The sequence below is a fragment of the Petaurus breviceps genome, unplaced genomic scaffold (genome assembly GCF_028583685.1).
Source record: "Petaurus breviceps papuanus isolate PSGF00001 unplaced genomic scaffold, PetGlider_PUasm1.0 100, whole genome shotgun sequence".
NCBI lineage: Eukaryota > Metazoa > Chordata > Mammalia > Diprotodontia > Petauridae > Petaurus > Petaurus breviceps.
In genome coordinates, this window is record NW_027185573.1 from 8782748 (window position 1) to 8802578 (window position 19831).

At 44.1% G+C, this 19831-nt stretch overlaps 1 protein-coding gene across 1 annotated transcript in view; it reads left to right on the top strand.

Annotated features, from left to right (window-relative positions):
• LOC138175305 (matrix metalloproteinase-17-like) overlaps positions 1–19831 on the top strand; it is a 66020-nt gene that overhangs the window by 11790 nt on the left and 34399 nt on the right. The gene's annotated exons all lie outside the window — the stretch shown is intronic.

A 19831-nucleotide genomic window follows, 5' to 3' on the forward strand; every position in this document is an offset into this window, starting at 1 on the left:
AGAGACAGACATCGAGGGGAGAGAGCAGAGAGATAGAGAAGACACTGGAGAGGGAGCATAAAGAAAGGGGAGAGACTGAGAAGACAGAGGAGAGACAGAGACTGAGGAGAAAGGGACAGAGGAGCGACAGACTGAGGGGAGACAGAAAGACTAAGAAAAAAGAGACAGATATGGAGAAGAGACAAAGCAGAGAGAGACTGGGGAGAGATGGGGGAGTGGTGGAGAGGCTAATTAGAGAAAGACCAAGTTAAAACTGAGGGGCTTACATCTTGCAGCTGTTTTCCTCAGGAGCATCTGGCTGCTTCTGCCTTTCTTTCCCAGAATCCCTCTTAATGCAGAGAGGTAGGGAGAGATTGTCCCTGGGAGACCTGAGCTGAGCTGGCCAGGTAAGTAAATGACAGAGGGGTGCATGTCCTCTGTCCTGGGCAGCTTTTTAATAGAAGGTTTCCTCTCTTGCCTTTTCTTCTCCCATTCCAATCCAGGTATAGTGGGGGAAGCCAGGTCCTGGGAGCAAGAAGAGAGGGGCTGTCACAGGCCTCAAGCAAGGCCAAGTTTTCAAAACTGTGGGAAGCGCAGAGACTGCCTCCATCCTTTGACTCTGAGTCAGAACAAATTTCTGTGTTTCTGCATCACTTCAACGTTCGTGGCTCTTACGGCACACAGCAAGACACCATTCTGTCTTCACGCATCCTTTAAGGGGAAGGGTTACTGGGTTTGGAGTCACACTTGGAAGCTGTATCACCTTGGACAAATCACTAAGCTCCTCTGGGCCTCAGTTTCCCTATTTTACAAAATTTTGCAAATAAGAACAAAATGGACCAGACAGCCTCTGAGGTTCCCTCCAGCTTTGGCGTGTTCCCCCATCTCTGGCCTTTGGCTACCATTCCAATACATCCCCAGCCTATTCTCAGCTCCCTTCCTCTGTTAGCTGCAATTGTAGAGAAGGCTCACTGGAGGAATCGAGGCCAAAGCACCTATCCTCTACCTCAGTCTGAGTGTCTGTAAAATGGAAGGGAGCTATGGTGTTGGACTCAGTGGCCCCTGAGGCCTCTTCCAGTTTTCAATCTATGATTCTGTGGTTTGGTTTGGTGGGAAACAAGACGGAGACAGCTCCAGGCCAGAGGACAAAGTGAGCCGAGGTTCAGGGACAGGCATGTGGAGGAGAGTTGGCCTGGCAAGAATGGAGGACAGAGGAGGCAGAGGGTCTCAATGGGTGAGGATGTGGGCAGGCAGGTAAGAAGGCAGGGGCCAGACTGGGGAGCCACATGCCCCGTAGGATGAGGGAGAGAGGGCCTGCATCCATCAGAAGGAGGCAGCTCCTGCCCCTTCCACTTTGTGTCCCCAGAACCATGGCGGCATTCCAGCTCTGGCTCTTTCCTCTTCGGGCCTGCCGGGAAGTTGATCATTCACTCTTGGCTGTTGCTGTGGTGACCATGGCAGGGCCCCAAATCCTGAGGCCCTGCCTCAGCCTCCTCACAGGAGACCAGACTGGGGTTTCTCATAATAATCCCTACCCCCATGAAGTACTCAGTGACCAAGGATAAAGGGCAATTTAGGTGGTTCAATAGGCCTGAAGTCAGGAAGACTTGAGTTCAAATCTGACCTCAGACACTAGCTGGGTGACTCATTTAACCTCTGTGCCTCAGTTTCTTCCTTTGCAAAGTGAGTTGGAAAAGGAAATGGCAAACCACTCTAGCGTCTTTGCCAAGAAGTTGGGCAAGTTACTTTACCTAGCTGGTTTGCAGTTTCCTTGATTGTATAATGAAAGGGTTGGAATGAATGGATGAAGGGGTTAGTCAAGAAAGATTTATTAAATGTCTACTATGTGCCAGGCACTATGCTGAACTCTGGAGATACAGAGTAAGGCAAAAGACAGCCCCTGCCCCCAGGGCTAATGTGCAAATACATTGTGCATGACTTCACGTGTATAATCAACGTCATATTGCTCGCCTGCTCTGTGAATGGGGGAAGGGTGGGAGGGAAGGAGAAAATTTGGAACTCAAAATTTTTTAATAAAAATTTTTTTTAATATATATTGAAAATGGGTGGTGCAGTGAATAGATCACCGGCCCTGAAGTCAGGAGGACCTGAGTTCAAATCCAGCCTCAGACACTTGACATAATTACTAGACGTGTGACTTTGGGCAAGTCACTTAACCCCAATTGCCCTCCAGAAAGAAAAAAACAACAACAACAACAACAAAAAAGAAATAAAAACATATTTTTAAAACATAAGAAAGAAAACCAGGGGGAAAAAGAGCCCCTGACCTCTAGGAGCTTACAATTTAACAAGAGAGAACACGTGCAAAAAACTATGTACAAAAGATATGTACAGACTAAACTGGAGATCTTCTGAAAGGAAAGGGGGAGGCAGGACAATTGGGGTTAAGTGACTGGCCCAAGGTCACACGGCTAGTAAGTGTTAAGTGTCTGAGGCCTCCTCCTCCCCCCACCTCTTCTTTCCTCCCCCCACCTCTTCTTTCCTCCCTCTCTCTGCCTCTCTTCCTCTGTGGTGACTTGAGGGACTATTGTTATCATTACTACTCAGGCAAAGCAAGCCCCCTCAGGAGCCATTGCCCAGCAAACAGCAAAACAGAACCCCTGTGAGTGGAGGGGAGCCCCAGGCATCAGGCACCAGCTGAACCTGCAAAAGAGGAAGCTGGGGGTCAGCAGAACTAAGGAGAGAGCCAAGGACAAGAAGCCAGAGGGAGGCAGAGAGGCTGGAGAGAGGCAGCAGATGGAGAGACAGAGTCTGAGGAGAGAGAGCAGAAATAGAAGAGAGACAGACATCGAGGGGAGAGAACTCAGGTCCTCCTGACTCCAGGGCCAGTGCTCTATTCACTGCACCATCTAGGCACCCCTTAAAGAAGGTAGGGCTTCAGCTGAGATGTGAAGGAGGCCAGGAGGCAGAGATTAAGAAGGAGAACATCGTAGACATGAGGGACAGCCAGTGAAAGTGCAGAGAGTTGAGAGATAGAATGCCACGTGCAGGGAAACAGCAAGAAGGCTGCTCTTACTTAAGGAATTAGTCTTGCTTTTTGCCAAATTCAGTTTTTTCTTTTTTAAAAATTGTTAAATAGATTAAATCTAGCTTCTTTCTTTAAAAAAAGTTTGTTGGGTTTTTTAAATTAACAAACATTTTAAAAATTAATCTCTCAGGGGCGGCCAGGTGGCACAGTGAGTAAGAGCACCAGCCCCGGTGTCAGGATGACCCGGGATTGGTTCTGGCCTCAGATACTTGGTACCCACACAAAATAACTGGTCGTGTAACCTTGAGCAAGTTACTTAACCCCAATTGCTTATATTAAAAAAAATTTAATCCTTCTCTCCCTACTGAACAAATAAAATAAATCAAACTGGAAAAAATAGTTATGTAATCTGACAAAACAAATTGCTCCATTGACTGTGCTTGAAAACGTGTCTTTTTCTACATTTTAAGTTCCTCACCTCTCTGTCAGGAAATGAGTGTCATTTTTTCATTTTCATTCTTTTTGGACTCATGACACCATTGAACGGAGTTGCAAAGTCTTTCAAAGTTGTTTTCTCAATAACATTGTCACAGTATAAATTGTTCTCTTGGTTCTGCTCATGTTGTATCAACAGCATCAGTTCATAAAGGTCTTCCCAATTTCCTCTGAAATTGTCCATTGCATCATTCTTACAACATAATAATATTCCATTGCATTCATATGCCCCAATTGGTTTAGCCATTTCCTGATAGGAAGACAAGCCCCTTCATTTCCAATTTTGGGTTACCAAGAAAAAAGCTGCTATAATATTTTGTACATATAGACCCTTTTCCTTTTATTGCTTTTGGGTATAAGCCTAGCAGAGATTCAAAGGATACATACAATTCAGTAACTTTCTGGGCATAGTTCCAAATTTCTTTCTGGAATGGCTGAGCCAATTCACAGCTCCAACTTGTACACCTGGTTTCCAACAGCCCTTCCAACATTTGTCACTTCCCTCTCTTGTCAGTCAGTCAATCAATAAACACCTATTAAATATTATAGTTGGATATGTGCCAGGTACTGTGCTAAGGGCTGGGTGTACAAAAAGAGACAAAAGATAGTCCCTGCCCTCAAGGAGGTTACAATCTAATGGGGGAGACAACATGTAAACATTTACAGAGGAAGCCATATACAGAAAAATAGGAAGTAATTAACAGAGGGAAGGCACTGGGATTAGGAAAGGCTTTCTGTAGAAGATGTGTCTTAATTGGAGTAGAACTTCAAAATCACTTCAATTTGTATTTCTCTAGTTATTAATGATATGGAGTGTTTTTTATATAGTTGTTGATAGCTTGTCCATCTTTTTTTAAAACTGCCTATTCATATATTTTGACCATTTATCTATTAAGGAATAGCTCTTAGTTTTATACATTTGAATCAGTTCCTCATACATCTTGAGCATGAAAACGTTATCAGAGTAATTCATTGCGAAGATTTTCCCCAGTTATCTGTTTTAAATTTTTTGTGCAAAAACTTCTTAAATTTTATATGATCGAAATTATCCATTTTATCTTCGATGTACCCCTCTATCACATATTCAGTCATGAATTCCTCCTTTTCATTGATTTGAATCATAATTTCTTCCTTGTTCCTCTAATTTTTTTATGATGTGATCTTTTGTATATTAAGTGTGTGCCCATTGGATAAACTTGGCTGTTTCTATGGTTCTGAAAGTGCCATCAGTGCCCCCACATTGTCAGAGAATCTCCCTTATGTCAACCTTACCTTGTTATCATGATATATTGGGGTGGGGGGTGCTCAGCTAGGTGCTGCAGTGGGTAGAGCACTACTCCTGGAGTTAGAAGAATCTGTGTTCAAATCTAGCTTCAAACGCTTACTAGCTGTGTGACCCTGGGCAAGTCATTTAATCCCAATTGCCTCAAAAAAAATCAATATGGGGTGGCTAGGTGGCGCAGTGAATAGAGCACTGGCCCTGGGATCAGGAGGAACCTAGGTTCAAATCCAACCTCAGAAACAACACAAAAACTAGCTGTGACCTTGGGCAAGTCACTTAACCCCAACCGCCCTCCCAAAAAAAAAAAAAAAAAAAAATATTTTAATATTTGGGGGGGGGGGGGGAGTCCACAATCTCATGAATCTGAGACAGTTTGTGTAGTGGAAAGAGATGGGAAAAACATGAGTTTGAATCCTGCCTCTTGCACTTCCTAAATGTGAACTCACTACCAATGTCTTGCACACAGTAGGCACTTAATAAATGTCACAGAATCATGAATTTAGAGCTAGAAGGAACCTCAGCAAACCCTTTATTTTACAGATGTGGAAACTGAGACCCAGGGAGATTAAGTTTGCCAGATTCACTTGTATGACCAGTGGAAACATGTTCAAAATCTCTCAGCCTTAGTTTTCTTACCTTCCAATGGCAGATGTATGATCATGTAATGTCTAATAAGTCTATGTTCATGAGGTTGTGGAACCCCAGTTTATCCCAGTAATAGGGGCAGGGCAATGAGAGGGCACTGACATCCAAGGTGTAGTTGTGCTCAGAGTATGACATGGGTGGCACATACTATATATGTGCTTACTTCCAATGAGATCATGGGAGAAGGGGAAATAAGTATCTACTGTGTGCTAAAGGATTTTTATAAATATGATCTCATTTGATCGTCACAATAACCTTGAGAAGAAAGTGCTATTATTATCCCCACTTTATAGGTGAAGGAAACCAAGGCAAACAGAGGGTAAGTGATTTGCCCAGGGCAACACAGCTAGTAAGTGTCTAAGACTGGATTTGAACTCAAGTCTTCCTGATTCTAGGTCCACTGCATCACCTAGCTGCTTCTAATGAAGTAAAAATTCTGTGAGGCAGACAAGGTTGCACTCATTTCTGCCCTTGGTATACTCGACTGTGCCTAAGCAGAGAGTCTCCTTCCTTCCCACCATAAGAAAGTGGACGCCTCTCCTAGACTTGGTTTTGGGCTTCTCCCCTAGTCATCCATCCCTCCTGCTGAGGAAGAACTCACAGAGTGGGATCCCCTGGGAGTCCCAGGCCCTGTGAAAGTGGTTCTGATGCTGCCAGACAGTTACAAGCCACATTTCAGCAGCATTTTGGTGTTTCCTCTCAAGAGTCCCACGAGGCAGTCCATGAAGAAAGTGTCAGGCCCATTTGATAGATGAGGAAATACAGCTTCAGAATAAGGGGAGTAAGTTGCCCAGAAAGTGTTAGAGCTGGATGACTGACCTCCAAGATGCAAGCTGCCCCTCCTCTGCCCCAGCCTCTGGTCATGAGGTCAGCCTGCAGGGACCCTGGGCCTGTTGCCTCAGGCCTCTCAGGGGCACAGCCAAGCTGTCCCTCCTGAGAGTGTGACATTCCAGGGCTTGAGGGAAGCTCCCTACCCTCCCTCAGTCTCCCCCCACCCCCACCAAGACCACATGGAACTTGGCCACCCTCCAGTCAGAGTCCACAGTCTCTAAGCTGGAATAAGGGGTTACAGAGTCTCCCCCAGATTCATCCTGCTAGGTCTGTTTTCCTCAACTCCTTTCAAAGAATTTATTTCTCCAACCGCACATCCTGAGTCATTGACCCCTGAAGGTCAAGAGAGAGACTGACAGACATGGAGGGAAGAGAGAGACAGAGACAGAGGTGGGGGGGGGAGAGAGAGAGAGACAGAGACAGAGGGAGGGAGAGGAAAGAGAGAGGAGAGAGAGAAAAGGAGGAAGAGAGAGGGAGGGAAAGAAAGGGAGGAGAGGAAAGGGGAAGAGAGAAAGAGAGAGAGAGAAGAAAAGAGACAAAGAGGGAGGGAGAGACAGAGAGAGAGGGACAGCGGGAGGAAGGGAGAGGGAGAGAGAGAGGGAAAGGGAGAGGGAGAGAGAGACAGAGAGAGGGAGGGAGGGAGAGAGAGACAGAGAGAATGAGAGGAATAGAGGGAGAGGGAAAGGGAAGAAAGAGAGAGAAGTCACTCTATCTTAGAGCCAGAGCCAGGTGACAAAGTAGATAGTACCCTGGGTGTGGAGTCAGAAAGACCTGAGTTCAAATCTGACCTCTTACTAAGTCCTGAACAAGTCACTTAACCCCTGTCTGCCTCAGTTTCCTCAACAGTAAAATGGGGATAATAACAGCACCAACTTCCCAGGGTTGTTATGAGGCTCAAACAAGACGATATTTGTAAAGCATGGTACCTGGCACATAGTAGGCTCTTGGTAAATGTTTCTTACCTCATATGTAAAATAGGGTTAATCGTGCCTGCATCACTCACCTCTTAGGGATATGGGGAGGATTAAATGAGACAGTGTACTTAAAGTCACTTCTGGTCCTTTAAAGGGCTGTACACAGACCAGCCATTATAATCATTAAGAACATCATCCTGTTAATTCATAAAGTACCTGCACGCATAGAAGACATTCAGTAAATATGTCTTGGTTTGAATGATCCCTATTTCACAAGTGAGGAAACAGACCCAAAAGGGTCTGATGGCTTACGCAAGGTCCCCCAGGAAGCTAGCAGGGGGGAAACCAGGAGCCTGGTTCATTGATATCAGCAGAGGTGTTCACTTGGTCCAGGTGTGGACAGTCATCTGACTTGTCTTGGCACTGGTATCAAAGGTTTCCTGTGGTCTGGAACAACAGAGCATTCTCATGATTGGTTAGCTTGAATAGGTTTTATGGAAGAGAATTCATGAGAAGGAGAAGGAGGAGGAGGAGAAGAAGAAGTTGTACTTATCTAGTACTTTATAAGGAAGGGAAGGGAATAATAATGTATTAAGTGCCTACTATGTGCCAAGCACTGTGCAAAAGACTTTACAAATATTTCATTTGATCCTCACAACAATCTTGGGAGGTAGGTGCTATTATTATCCCCATTTTACAGTTGGAGAAACTGAGGCAGCCAGAGGTTAAATGATTTGACCAGGATCACACTGCAAATAAGTGTCTGAGACTAGATTTGAATTCAGATCTTCCTGACTCCAGGTCCAATGGTCTATCCACAGTGCCAACTTAAACCTTTAAGATTTGCAAAGCACTTTACATATGTAATATGTACTCTCTGTCTCTTCCTTCAGAAGCCAGGCTACTACATCTGCCCCTTAGGGGTCCAGGGGTAACCCTGAGGACTTGGTGTGTTTTTTCTCATATTCTCATGACACGAGAATATGTGTTTGTACCACTTAACACAAATTACATTGGTCCCATCAAGTTCACACATAGACATGGCCTGACTGTTGGGTAGGTCCTTCCATTGGCTGGAGTCCCATAGGCCACTCCCAAAGATGGCTTTTTCCTCACAGCATTTGATTCTGTGTTGGTTACAAAACCTGAAAACACAGCTTGGAATTTTGAATCCTTGTTTCCTATGGCCTAGTTCTCTGAACCTTTGAAACTCCCAAGGTCCAAGACCCCACTCCCTTCACCGAGACTCAAAACACAAACAAAAAGGTCAAAGCCCAAGGCCTGTTTCTTGGTAGGGGTGGAGTGTGCCATATGCTTTCATAGCAGGAAATGGCCTGAAGGACCTTCCCTTTGCCACAGTCTTTCACGAGTCACTGTGGGCAGAAGAGTTACCAAGTGAAGCCAACAGCTCCAGCCAAAGCTGACTCGGCCTTTTTGAAAATGCCAACAGGTGCAGCTATGCAGCCAATTGGAAAAAGCCTCCTTCCAACCACACGATTAGCCAACTGAAGCCAACTACAAAATGCCCATAGAGGATCCACAGTCTCCAACCATCTTCCCTTAAAGGTTATCATAATTTAATTATCTGGGAAGCGAGCTCCCTAGTACCCTCCACACAAAGATGTCACGTCAGCCAGGCAAGCTAGTGGGGTCTATTTACTTTACACATACCTTATTTCATTTGTTCCTCACAATAACCCTGGGAGAGAGAAAGAGGTGCTATTATTATCCCCATTTTACAGATGAGGAGACTGAAGTTGAGTAATATGAAGTGACTTACCCAATGTCACACAGCTAGGAAGTGTCTGAGGCAGGATTTGAATTCAGGTCTTCCTGATTCTGAGTCTAGCTCAATCAGACTCCTGATTTCTCCAGATGGCCTTAAGCATTAGGTGCTAAATTGAATTATTTCCCTGTCCTTAGGAATATCCTGAAGTCCTAGAATGCAGAGAAGTTTGCTTTACACAGATGGAGGCTTCTTTTAGAGTTGAGGAACCCCACCCCCTAGCAGGGGAAGTGGGAGAGGGTTATCTGTGGCTTAGGTAAGATCTTTAAGCAAAGGGTTACATGGGAAGGAGACCTGCTCTTGGCTCAAACTCGACTCAGCCCAGGTGACATTTGCCCCAAAGAATGTTTTCCTCATTTTAGGACTTAGTACCAAGGCCAGGGCTCTACGTGTAGCCTCAGGCAAGTTGTAATGGTCCCATTTGGGACAACTTTCATAGAATCTCTATTTCCAAACCAGAGAAATCTGGTCCTTGGTTCTAAGGAACTGAGTTTCTCTTGGTCCAAAAATGGAGTGAATTGGGGTGGCTAGGTGACGAAGTGAATAGAGCACCAGCCCTGGAGTCAGGGGTACCTGAGTTCAAATCCGGCTTCAGACACTTAACGCACACAAACAAAAAAATTAGCAGTGGACATTGGGTAAGTCACTTAACCCCAATTGCCCTGCCCTCCCCCCTCCAAAAAGCTAAAACAAAACAAAAATGGAGTGAATGTTGAGGACAAAATGAGGGATGTTTACTCTGAAGCTCAGACTTTTCAGCATTGGCTAATGATTATTAATTTCTGAGTCTTAGTAATGACTTAAAATATTGATTATTGATTATTGGCTATAACTAATTGATAATCAGTTATTACCACTCATTGGCAAATTGTCATTAGCTCTTACTAATTGGTTATTACCCATTAGCCATGGTACCTCATTATTAGTATGGCATGGTGGAATCATGACTGAATTTAGACTCAGGAGACCTGAGTTCAAATCCCAACTCATGTACTTCCAAGTTATGTATGGGCAAGCCATTTACTTTCTCAGAGCCTTAGTTGGACTTTTCTGTGAAATGGGTTTAATACTAGGTGAACTAACTCAGTAAGAGTTAACTTGGCATGACCCAAATTACCTGATTTTCATTTCCATCTCCAACACATATTATCTGGGTCACCCTGAACAAGTCATTTTTCCTTTCAATATACTAGACAACTAACTCTCTGTAACTTAAGTTGTAGAAAAGGTTCCAACCTGAACTGGTAGAGGGAATTTCCTCTTTTAGGAATACCCTAAATAAATACATTTTTTATTAAATAAAATCACAGGTCTAGTCCCTTTCCTAAATGTTAAAGCATTATGTAAAATGTGAGTAATTAATAGGGAACCTACTTCTAGAATTGTTGTGAGATGATATTTGTAAAATGCTTTGTAAACCTTAAGATGCTATATAAATACTAGTTTAATTATAATTATCATGATTACTAACAACAATAATAATTGATTGATATTTATTAATCATTGGTCCAACGACTTGTTTTTTTTTTTATATAGTGTTTTTTTTAATGCTTTATTAACTTTTGATTTACGTCATTCGTTTCCACCAGATTTTGAGTTACAAATTTTCTCCCTGTTTTTCCCCTCTCCACTGGTCCAACTACTTGTTAATTTCTGAATTTTAGTAATGACTTAAGTATTGATTATTGATTATTGGCTACTATTGACACATTGGCAAATTGTCATTAGCTATTACGAAATGGTGATTGCCAATTAGCCACAGTACTTGACTAATTATTAGCCTGGCATGGTAGAAACATGACTGAACTTAGAGTCAAGAGACCTGAGTTCAAGTCCCAATGAATGAATTTACTAGCTATGTAATTTATTTGTAATTTATGATTGGCCATTGACTGTATTTGTCGTTGTTATTGTTAGTCGTGTTTAATTCTTTGTGACCCCATTTGGGGTTTTCTTGGCAGAGATACTAGAGTAGTTTGCCATTTAGTTCTCCAGCTCATTTTACAGATGAGGAAACTGAGGCAAACAGGGTTAAGTGACTTGCCCAGGGTCACCCAGCTAGTAAGTATCTAAGTCTAGATTTGAACTCATGAAGATGAGTCTTCCTGACTCCAGGTCTGATACTCTATCCACTGTGCCACCGAGCTGCCCCTTTGGCTGTATTAATTAGTAGTTATTAATTATAGATTGTCAGTCACTGGTTATTATTTCTGAATGTTGGCCATTGTCTATCGGATCATCGGCTACTCATCAGTCATTTCTCGTTGGTCTGGGGCAGCCTGAGGTTACTTGGGGAAGCCTCTGACAGAAGTGGTGGCTCAAAAACATTGTGGGTCCCAAGAAGACACCAGTGCTCCCTTGATCTACCTTACAAAATTCCTTAGAGAAGGGGGTACATGATCAATTCAGTCAATTAATCAACAAGTATTCATTGCTTACTGTGGTGCCCAGCACTATTGCTAAGCATTAGAGATGAACATAAGGGATGATCAGGACCTAGAATCAATGAAACTTGGCAACTGATTGGTGGTAGATGAGGAAGAGAGAAGGGTTGACGATAATGCCAAGGCTGCTAACCTGGAAGGATGACATTGCCCTTAGTGAAAACAGATAGATTTCAGGGAAAAGATCATGTGTTTTGCTTTGGATGTGCTGAGCTTGGGATTTTGATGGTACATCCAAGTGGCAATATCCAGCAGGCAGTTGGAACAGTCGGGCTGGGGCTCAAGAGAGAACCTAGGGATGTTTAGATTTGGGTGAGAGAAGATGATTAATTAAACCCATGGGCACCAACGTGACCACCTAGGGAGAGAAAGAAAAGCATCATGACAGAGCTTTGGCGGAAGCTTTCATTGGTTATCCAGAAAAGCCATGGAAGAAGAAATGGGGAAGCCAGAGAAAACAGTGTCACAAAAGCCAAGAGAGGGAAATTGTCCAAGAGGCAGGCTTGGCCAAAGGGGGCGAGTCAGATGAGGCCTAGGTAAAAAGACCGCTGACATTAGCAGTTAAGAGATCACTGCTGACCTTTGAGAGAACAGTTTCAGTGAAGTGATGGGATCAGAAACCAGATTATAAAGAGTTAAGGAATGAGTGACAGAGAGGTAATGGACTAGAAATACAGGATGAGACGTGAATTTTCAGGGATGGCCAATGGATTAATTCATTTTGATGGAATGTGCGTATTTGTTATAAGGGAAGGGTTTTCCTGAAGGTGGGATGGGTTAGTGGGTAGTGAGAGACATGGAGAAAGGAAAGCATCATAAAAGATTTTTGAAAAATGCAAAGAAAAAATACCAAAGGGGACACAAATAGAGGAGTTTTGTTACTACCTTGTGCAATTCGTGTTTTTCTTTTAAAATTAGTGAAGTATATATAAGAGAAGCTTGGTGGCTCAGGGGACTGAGAGCTGAGAATGGAGTCAGGAAGACTTGAGTTCAGATCTAGCCTCAGACACACTCACTAGCTGTGTGACCCTGGAAAAATCACTTAACCCCTGTTTACCTCAATTTCCTCAAATATAAAATGGGGGTAATAATAGCACCCAGGGTTGTCGTGGGGATCAAATGAGATAATGACTGTAAAGTTCTTAGCATGGTGTCTGGTAGGTAGTAGGTGTTATATAAATATTAACTTATTCTTTGTTATTAAAATGTTTGTTTGTTGATTTGTAAGTTAACAGTTAAAAAAATTTAAATGAGGAGGTGGTAGAATGATTGCAAGTGTAGACATCTCTTTCTAGGAGTTTGTCAGTGAAATGAAAGAGAGATAGACGGAGGTTAGCTTGAGGAAATGAGGGTCAAGTGAAGGTACTATGTGTGTGTGTGTATTTTAAGGATGGAGCATGTTTATAAGGAGCCAGAAGGAAACCAAGAAAGAGGGAGAGATTTAAAATGATGAAGGTGTGGGGGAGGCTCCTGAATGAGAAGGGATGGAGTGGATTAGAGGGAAGAAGCAGAGGGGCTAACCTCAGCAAGAAGGGTGACCTTTGGGGTGGCTAGGTGTCGCATTGAATAGAGCACTGGCCCTGGAGTTAGAAGGATCTTAGTTCAAATCCGGTCTCAGACACTTAACACTTACTAGTTGTGTGACCTTAGGCAAGTCACTTAACCCCAATTGCCCTGCCCTTCCCCCTCCCAAAAAAAATTTAATTTAATTTAATAAAATGAAGGGTGACCTTTTACACTTCTCTTGCCAACCCCCCCATGCTAACCTAGAAGAAAGAGGACAAATTTTGCAATACCCATCTACCTCCTCCTAGCCTGTGAGGTGCACAGCAGCTCCCCACAAGGTTTGGATGGCTTGGATGGTAAATGGATATCATTGTTCTTCTGTCTTACTCTTCATGATCCCATAGACTTTGGTCCAGCACTCCAATACTGGACATGGGGTTTTCTTAGCAGGAGTGGTTTGCCATTTCCTTCTCCAGTGGATTAAAAATGAAAATTAATTGACTTGTCCAGGGTCAAACAGCTAGTGAGTGTCTGAAGCTAGATTTGAACTCAGAGGTCTTCCTGACTACAGGCCCATTGCTTTGTCCACTGAGTCACCTAGCTCCCTTAAGTCAACCAGCCTTTATTTAAATACTGTTGTGTACCAGGCACCTATCTAAGCACTGGGGTTATAACCAAAGGCAAAACAAAAGTCCCTGCCCTCAAGGAACTTACATTCTAACAACAGATAAACAACTTGGTAGGCATAAGATGTGTAGGAAGTAGAAGGAAGACCGTCTGAGGGGAGAAGGCATTAGCAGCTGGGAAAACCAGATAAGGCCTGCTAGAAGAGGTGAGATTTGAGCTGAGTCAGGGAAGTTGAGGCAGAGGTGAAAGGGTGAGAACCTTCCAGGTGTGAGGGACAGCTGATGCAAAGGCTTGGAGATGGGAAACACATGTCCTGTTCCAGCACAATTTTGGGTCATAGCAGCAGCTCTGCCCTTAGTTGCTCTGGCCTTGAGGTGTGTGCCCCTCAAAGAAAAAAGAAGAGTAAAGGACATACAATGAAAAAAACAATAGATTCCAAGACCTGGGTTCAAGTTTTGGCTCTTCGTGGATTTATCATACACACAGACCCACCTCCCATGAGGCTGACTCAGAGAAAGGGCAGAACAGGCCATACCCATCCATCTGCCCTCTCTTTTCTTACTCCCAGACACCCCTAGGCTGTGCTTCTAGACTTACCGGGGAAACACAGAAGCACCCAAGGGCACCATTAATTTTTTATTACAATGAACAATGATTTATACCTTGTATAGTCAAGCCTTTACCACTGGTAGATGGAGAAGCTAAATATTTTACAGTCTTAGCTCTGCTTTTGGAAAATCCCTGGCTGAGCAGGGGAAGTATGTCTGCTGAGCACTTCCCTCTGTCGTTCTCTCCTCCCCCAGAGGGGTTCCACCTCCCCCAGAGTGCAGATCTAGGGTCTCCTCCCCAGTGCAGACACACCTCTCCCTTTGGCTCAGACAGTCCACCCAGGGTAGAAAAAACCCCTGGCCACTGCAGGGAGCTACAGCTGGGAGACAAGGTCCTACCTTCGCCTCAAGACCTCCAAAGAGAGAGAGCCCCCAGCTCCCAAGCCAGTCCACTCCACTACTGGACGCCTCTCATTGTTAGAAAGGTTTTCTTGGGGCAGTTAGGTGACTCAGTGAATAGTGCACCGGCCCCGGATTCAGGAGGACCTGAGTTCAAATTCGGCCTCAGACACTAGCCATGTGACCTTGGGCAAGTCACTTAACCCCAATTGCCCTGCCCTCCCCCCCCAAAAATTGGTTTTCTGACAAGCCTAAATTGGATTCTTTGCAATGTCTGCTCACTGTTCCTGAGCCTCTGATGAATGCTATCAGGACTCTTGGGGCCCCTACCTGTTTTGCGAAGTGGAAAGGAAGGAGAGGACCTCCATCTTATTCACGTGGTGCAGCGGAAAGAGAAGAGAACTTGGAATCAGAAGACCTGGGTTCATCTCATGGCTTTGCTACTTACTTGGGCCTATGTAACCATAGGCACATGTCTTGGGCCTCAGTTTCCACATTGGATAAAATAAAAGGTTTGCGCTAGATGGCTTCTAAGGTTCCTTCCTTCCCTGCTCTTACAAAACCCATTTTCATACTTAGAACTAGGATCCCAGTGAGTGGTCCTGGGCAAGCGGGTTACCCAGACCCAGAGAACCAAATCTCCCAGTTTTCCCATGGGAAAGAGCCAGGGTGGTTTAACCCCCTGAACATTTGGCCAGCTGTGGGAAATGGGATTTGGAAGGTAAGGGAAATGGGAAAGGGAAATTCTGTTCTCCCCTCTACAGGGACCCTTGGATTAGCTTTAAAAGATTCTCTGCAGGGGGTCCTATGAAGAGAAGAAATAGGATACTAGTGTCCTCTATCTGGAAGGGACCTGGAGGTCATCCTGTCCATGCCTCAGCCTCTAGGCAGGCCAGCTACCAACCAGTGTAGCCCCAAGTAGGCCCCTTGGGCCTTTGCCATCTCTGAAGCAGAGCTTTGCAGGCTCAGGGAGACTCAAAGGGCCTTTGTCTCCAAGCCTAGAGAGCCCCCCTCCCTTGGGAGAAGGGGGGTTGTGGGGGATAAAAATTCTATGGCCTGATTCTAGTTATATGATTTAAAGCCAGCCTTCTCCAGTTCAATCAAAGTAATGGCCCAGATCGGATCGATTTCCCCTCGGCCTTTCTCCAGCTCTCTCCTACTTTCCCTCCCTCCCCTGAGCCTCAGATTTTCAACATTTCCTCCTAACCCCACCTCCCATCCCAGCCTTCCCGTGGCAGCCCCTGCCTCCAGCCCAATCTACTTCTGAACAGAGAGTCAGAAAAACATAAGAGCCAGAATGCTTAGTTAGTGTCTTACCTATAAGCCCAAATGTCCTGATCCAAGGTTGGCATAAAAAGGAAGGTGTGGAAAAGACAGTGGATGAAAAGACCCAGGTCTGAGTCTCAGCTCTGATACTTCCTAGCTAGCTGTAGAGATCACTCAATCCCTCTAGGACATAGTTTCCAGAGGAGAGCAAACTTAAAATAGGCCTACTTCAAGGAATTAGGGGTATTTGGCCTGGAGAAAACTTGAGTGGGGTGGGAGTGAATAATAATAACTTTCATTTGGTGCTTGTTGCAGAAAGAACACCTACTACATTACAATTTAGAATGTGACAGGTAACAGATTTTATGGGCATCTAGGTAGCACAGTGGATAGACCGTTTTGCCTGAAGACAGGAAGATCTGACTTCAGATCTGACCTCAGACACTTACTAGCTGTGTTGCCCTGAGCAAGTCATTTAATGCTGTTTGCCTCAGTTTTCTTATCTGTAAAACGAACTGAAGAAGGAAATGGCAAACCACTCCAGTATCTCTGCCAAAAAAACCCCAAATGGGGTCATGAAGAGCCGATCACTACTGAAAGACTAAAGAACAACAACAAAAAAAGATGTCATTACATCTGTGGTTACCAGCCAAGGCAGGAAGAAGCGTCAGGTGGCACAAATATAGAGTGTATCTCTACGAACTGAGGACTTCTGTACATGAACCACATGTACTTTTAGCTTGGAGAAAACACAAGGTTGTGTTGGTTTCATAACTAGTCAGCCACTGACCTTGGGAGCAGTTTGTTGTATTTCAAGGGTGGGGAAATAGAGACTTCCTAGTGTGCCAGTCTGTCTTCAACCTCGTGGGTCTGAGAAAGGAAGACTCCCTTTGTCTTGGTGGCTGTCCTTGCACATGGTCTTGGGTAAAGGAAGGCAAAACAAAGAGGCTAGTTAAACTAAAATGGTGGTTTATTATAAATATCATATTATTCATATCAAAAAAAGGGAAATAGGGGCAGCCAGGTGGTGCAGTGAATATAGCACCAGTCCTGGAGTCAGGAGGATCTGAGTTCAAATCCAGCCTCAGACACTTAACACTTACTGGCCGTGTGACCTTGGGCAAGTCACTTACCCCCAATTGCCCTGCCTTCCCCCCTCCAAAAAGACAAAAAAAAGAAGAAAGAAAAAGGAAATATAACCCCTCCCTTTCTGTTGCCTAAATGCAAGTACCTTCGATCTGTCGATGATCTCCAGCTTATCCTGTCTATATATTGTTTGTACATAATTGTTTGCACAGTGTTCCCCTCATTAAACTGCAAGCTCCCTGAGGCCATGGCCCCAATTTTTGCCTTTCTTTGTGTCCTCGGAGCTCAGTACAGTGCCTAGCACATGGTAAATGCTAAATAAATATTAACTTTGAGCTGTTATAAATTTCCAAGACAGGTTTTGCCCTGCGGATGAGAGCTGCATCAAAGCCGGCGGGGTTGCCTTGAGAGGTTGTGAGTAGGTCCCTATTATTAGGAGATTCTAGGCAGGGACAGACCACCACCTGTCAGGGATGTTATAGGGGATGGAGCAGGGTGAGGTTCAGGTATAATTCAATTTGCTTTAGATGGCTGTCTGTGGTCCCTTCCAGCTTTGAAGGTCTGTGATTCAGTGAAAGTGGTTTGTAAATCAGTCTTCAAATGCTGGTAAATGAGAAGTGTGATGATGGTGATCTCAGAAACCAAGTGGGTAGTAGATAGAGAGCTAACCTCAGGGGCAGGAAGACGGGTTCAGGTCCTACCACTGACACATACTGGCTTTTGATCTTGGACAAGACTCAGTACCCAAAGCCATTCATTGAATGACTACAAGTGGAAGAGAAAATTGGTTGTTGTCATTTCAGTCATGTATGATTCTTTGTGAGCCCTTTTGAGGTTTTCTTGGCAAAGATACTAGATTGGTTTGCCATTTACTTCTCTAGTTCATTTGACAGATGAGGAAACTGAGGCAAATAGTGTTAAGTGATTTGCCCAGGGTCACACAACTAGAATCTGAGGTCAGATTTGAACTCAGGAAGATGAGTTCCTGAATTCAGGCAAGGTACTCTATGCACTATGGTGCCACATAGCTGCCCAGCAGAGAGGGAGGGCATTGGTAGAGGGAGTATCCTCACTGAGAGCTTTCTACACCTATGAAATCACAGGCCCAGTCTAGAATCAATGTATCACTGTCATTGGGAGTGTGGAGGTGGGGCTCAGGCTCCAGGTTGCATTCATTCTCTTCTAAGGTTACGTTGTATCTCCTCTGCATATATCTTACGCAAACCATAGGAATCCGTCCCAGACCACCTCCTCTTCTCCCTCTAGACTAGTTCTCTTGGTGATGTCTTCAGCTTACTTACACCTTACTTAGATATCTCTTTATCCAGCGCTACCTCCCTCCTGAACTCCAGGCTTTCACCTCCACCTGCCAGGCCTTGTTCCCAGCTTCCAGGTTCCTTCTCTCACTCCTCCCTGCCATATTCTCCCATTAGAATGTAAGGTCATTGAGGCCAGATATTGTCTTGTTTTTTACTTTTGTTTGTATCCTTGTTGCTTAGCACAGTAATTTCTTAATAAAGAAATTAGTATAAGGGGCGGCCAGGTGGCTCATCGAGTAAGGCTCCAGTGTCGGGATGACCTGGATCAAATCCGGGCTCAGATACTCCTAGCACCACACCTAGAAATAACTGGCTGTGTAACCTTGAGCAAGTTACTTAACTCCGATTGCTTTAAAAAAAAAAAAAAAGAAATTAGTATATCTTAATTGCCAGCATAGTAATCACTCAATAAATGTTTGCTTCCTTCCTTCCTATTGGACATCTCAAACTGGATGTCCCATAGATGTCTTAAACTCAGCATGTACAAAACTGAACTTACCATCTTTCTCCTTAAACCCTTCCTTCTTCCTAACTTCCCTATTATTGTCGAGAATTCCCCTAGTCACCCAGGCATGCAATCCTACAACATCTCACTCCCTCTCACCCCACCTCCCCATAGCCAATCTGTGGCCAAGACCTGTCAATTCTAATTCTCCCTTTGTAGCATCCTTCAAGTATGCCCCCTTTGCTCTTCTGACACTGCTTCCACCCTGATGTAGACTGTCATCTTCTGGACTGCTGCAATAGCCTACGGGTGAGTTGGCCTGCCTCAGGTCTCTCCTCACTCAAGTCCATCCTCCTCTCAACTGTCAAATAGATCATCCTAAAGAGAAGGTCTGACTAATATGGAAATGTTTTACATGATTGTACATGTGTAACCTATATCAGATTGTTTACCGTCTCAGGAGATTGGGGGGAGGGATAAAATTTGGAACTCAAAACTTTAAAAAAAAAAAAGCTACAAATGTTAAAAAAATTTTTTTAACAGGTAATTGGAGAAAAATGAAATATTTTTTAAAAAGTAGGTCTGACCATGTCTCACACACATACACACACACACACACACCCTTCTATTCAATAAATTCTAGTGGTTCCTTATTACATCTAGAATCCTCTGGCTTTTAAACCCTTCATAAACTCAGGTCTTCCTGACTCCATATCCAGAACTTTATCAAGTGTGCCATTTAGCCGACTATTCTGAGCATGAGGGCATGTGGTCTTTTTAGGAATATAATAGGAGAGGCACTTAATAACTGTTCAAGTAGCATAATTTTTCTGAGCCTTAGTTTCCTCATTTGTAAAAGGGGGATGATGATGGCACCTGCCTCCTACTGCTGTTGTAAGGATCAAATTAAATCATCGATGGAAAGTGTTTTGTTGGCTTTGAGTTCTAAGAGAATGCTAGCTATCATTCTTGTTGTATGGCTGGGGCTAAGATCAAGAATGTGGGAGGATGGTCTAGAGCAGAGATGTCAAAGCATAGTACCAGCAACACTCCTGAGAAAGGCCCTAACCAGATTAAAATGTAATTGGGAAGTATTTACCCAAATCAATGAATTCAGTAGAATACAGCTAATGTTCATAAGAGTTTTCTAAGTCAACACACAGTTCACAGGGGTCCTTATATAGGATTTAATGACCCCTGTTTCTGTTGGGGTCAGGAGCATGGGGAAGGAGAGAACTGTGGTTGGGATCAAAACCACAGTCAGGAGAGG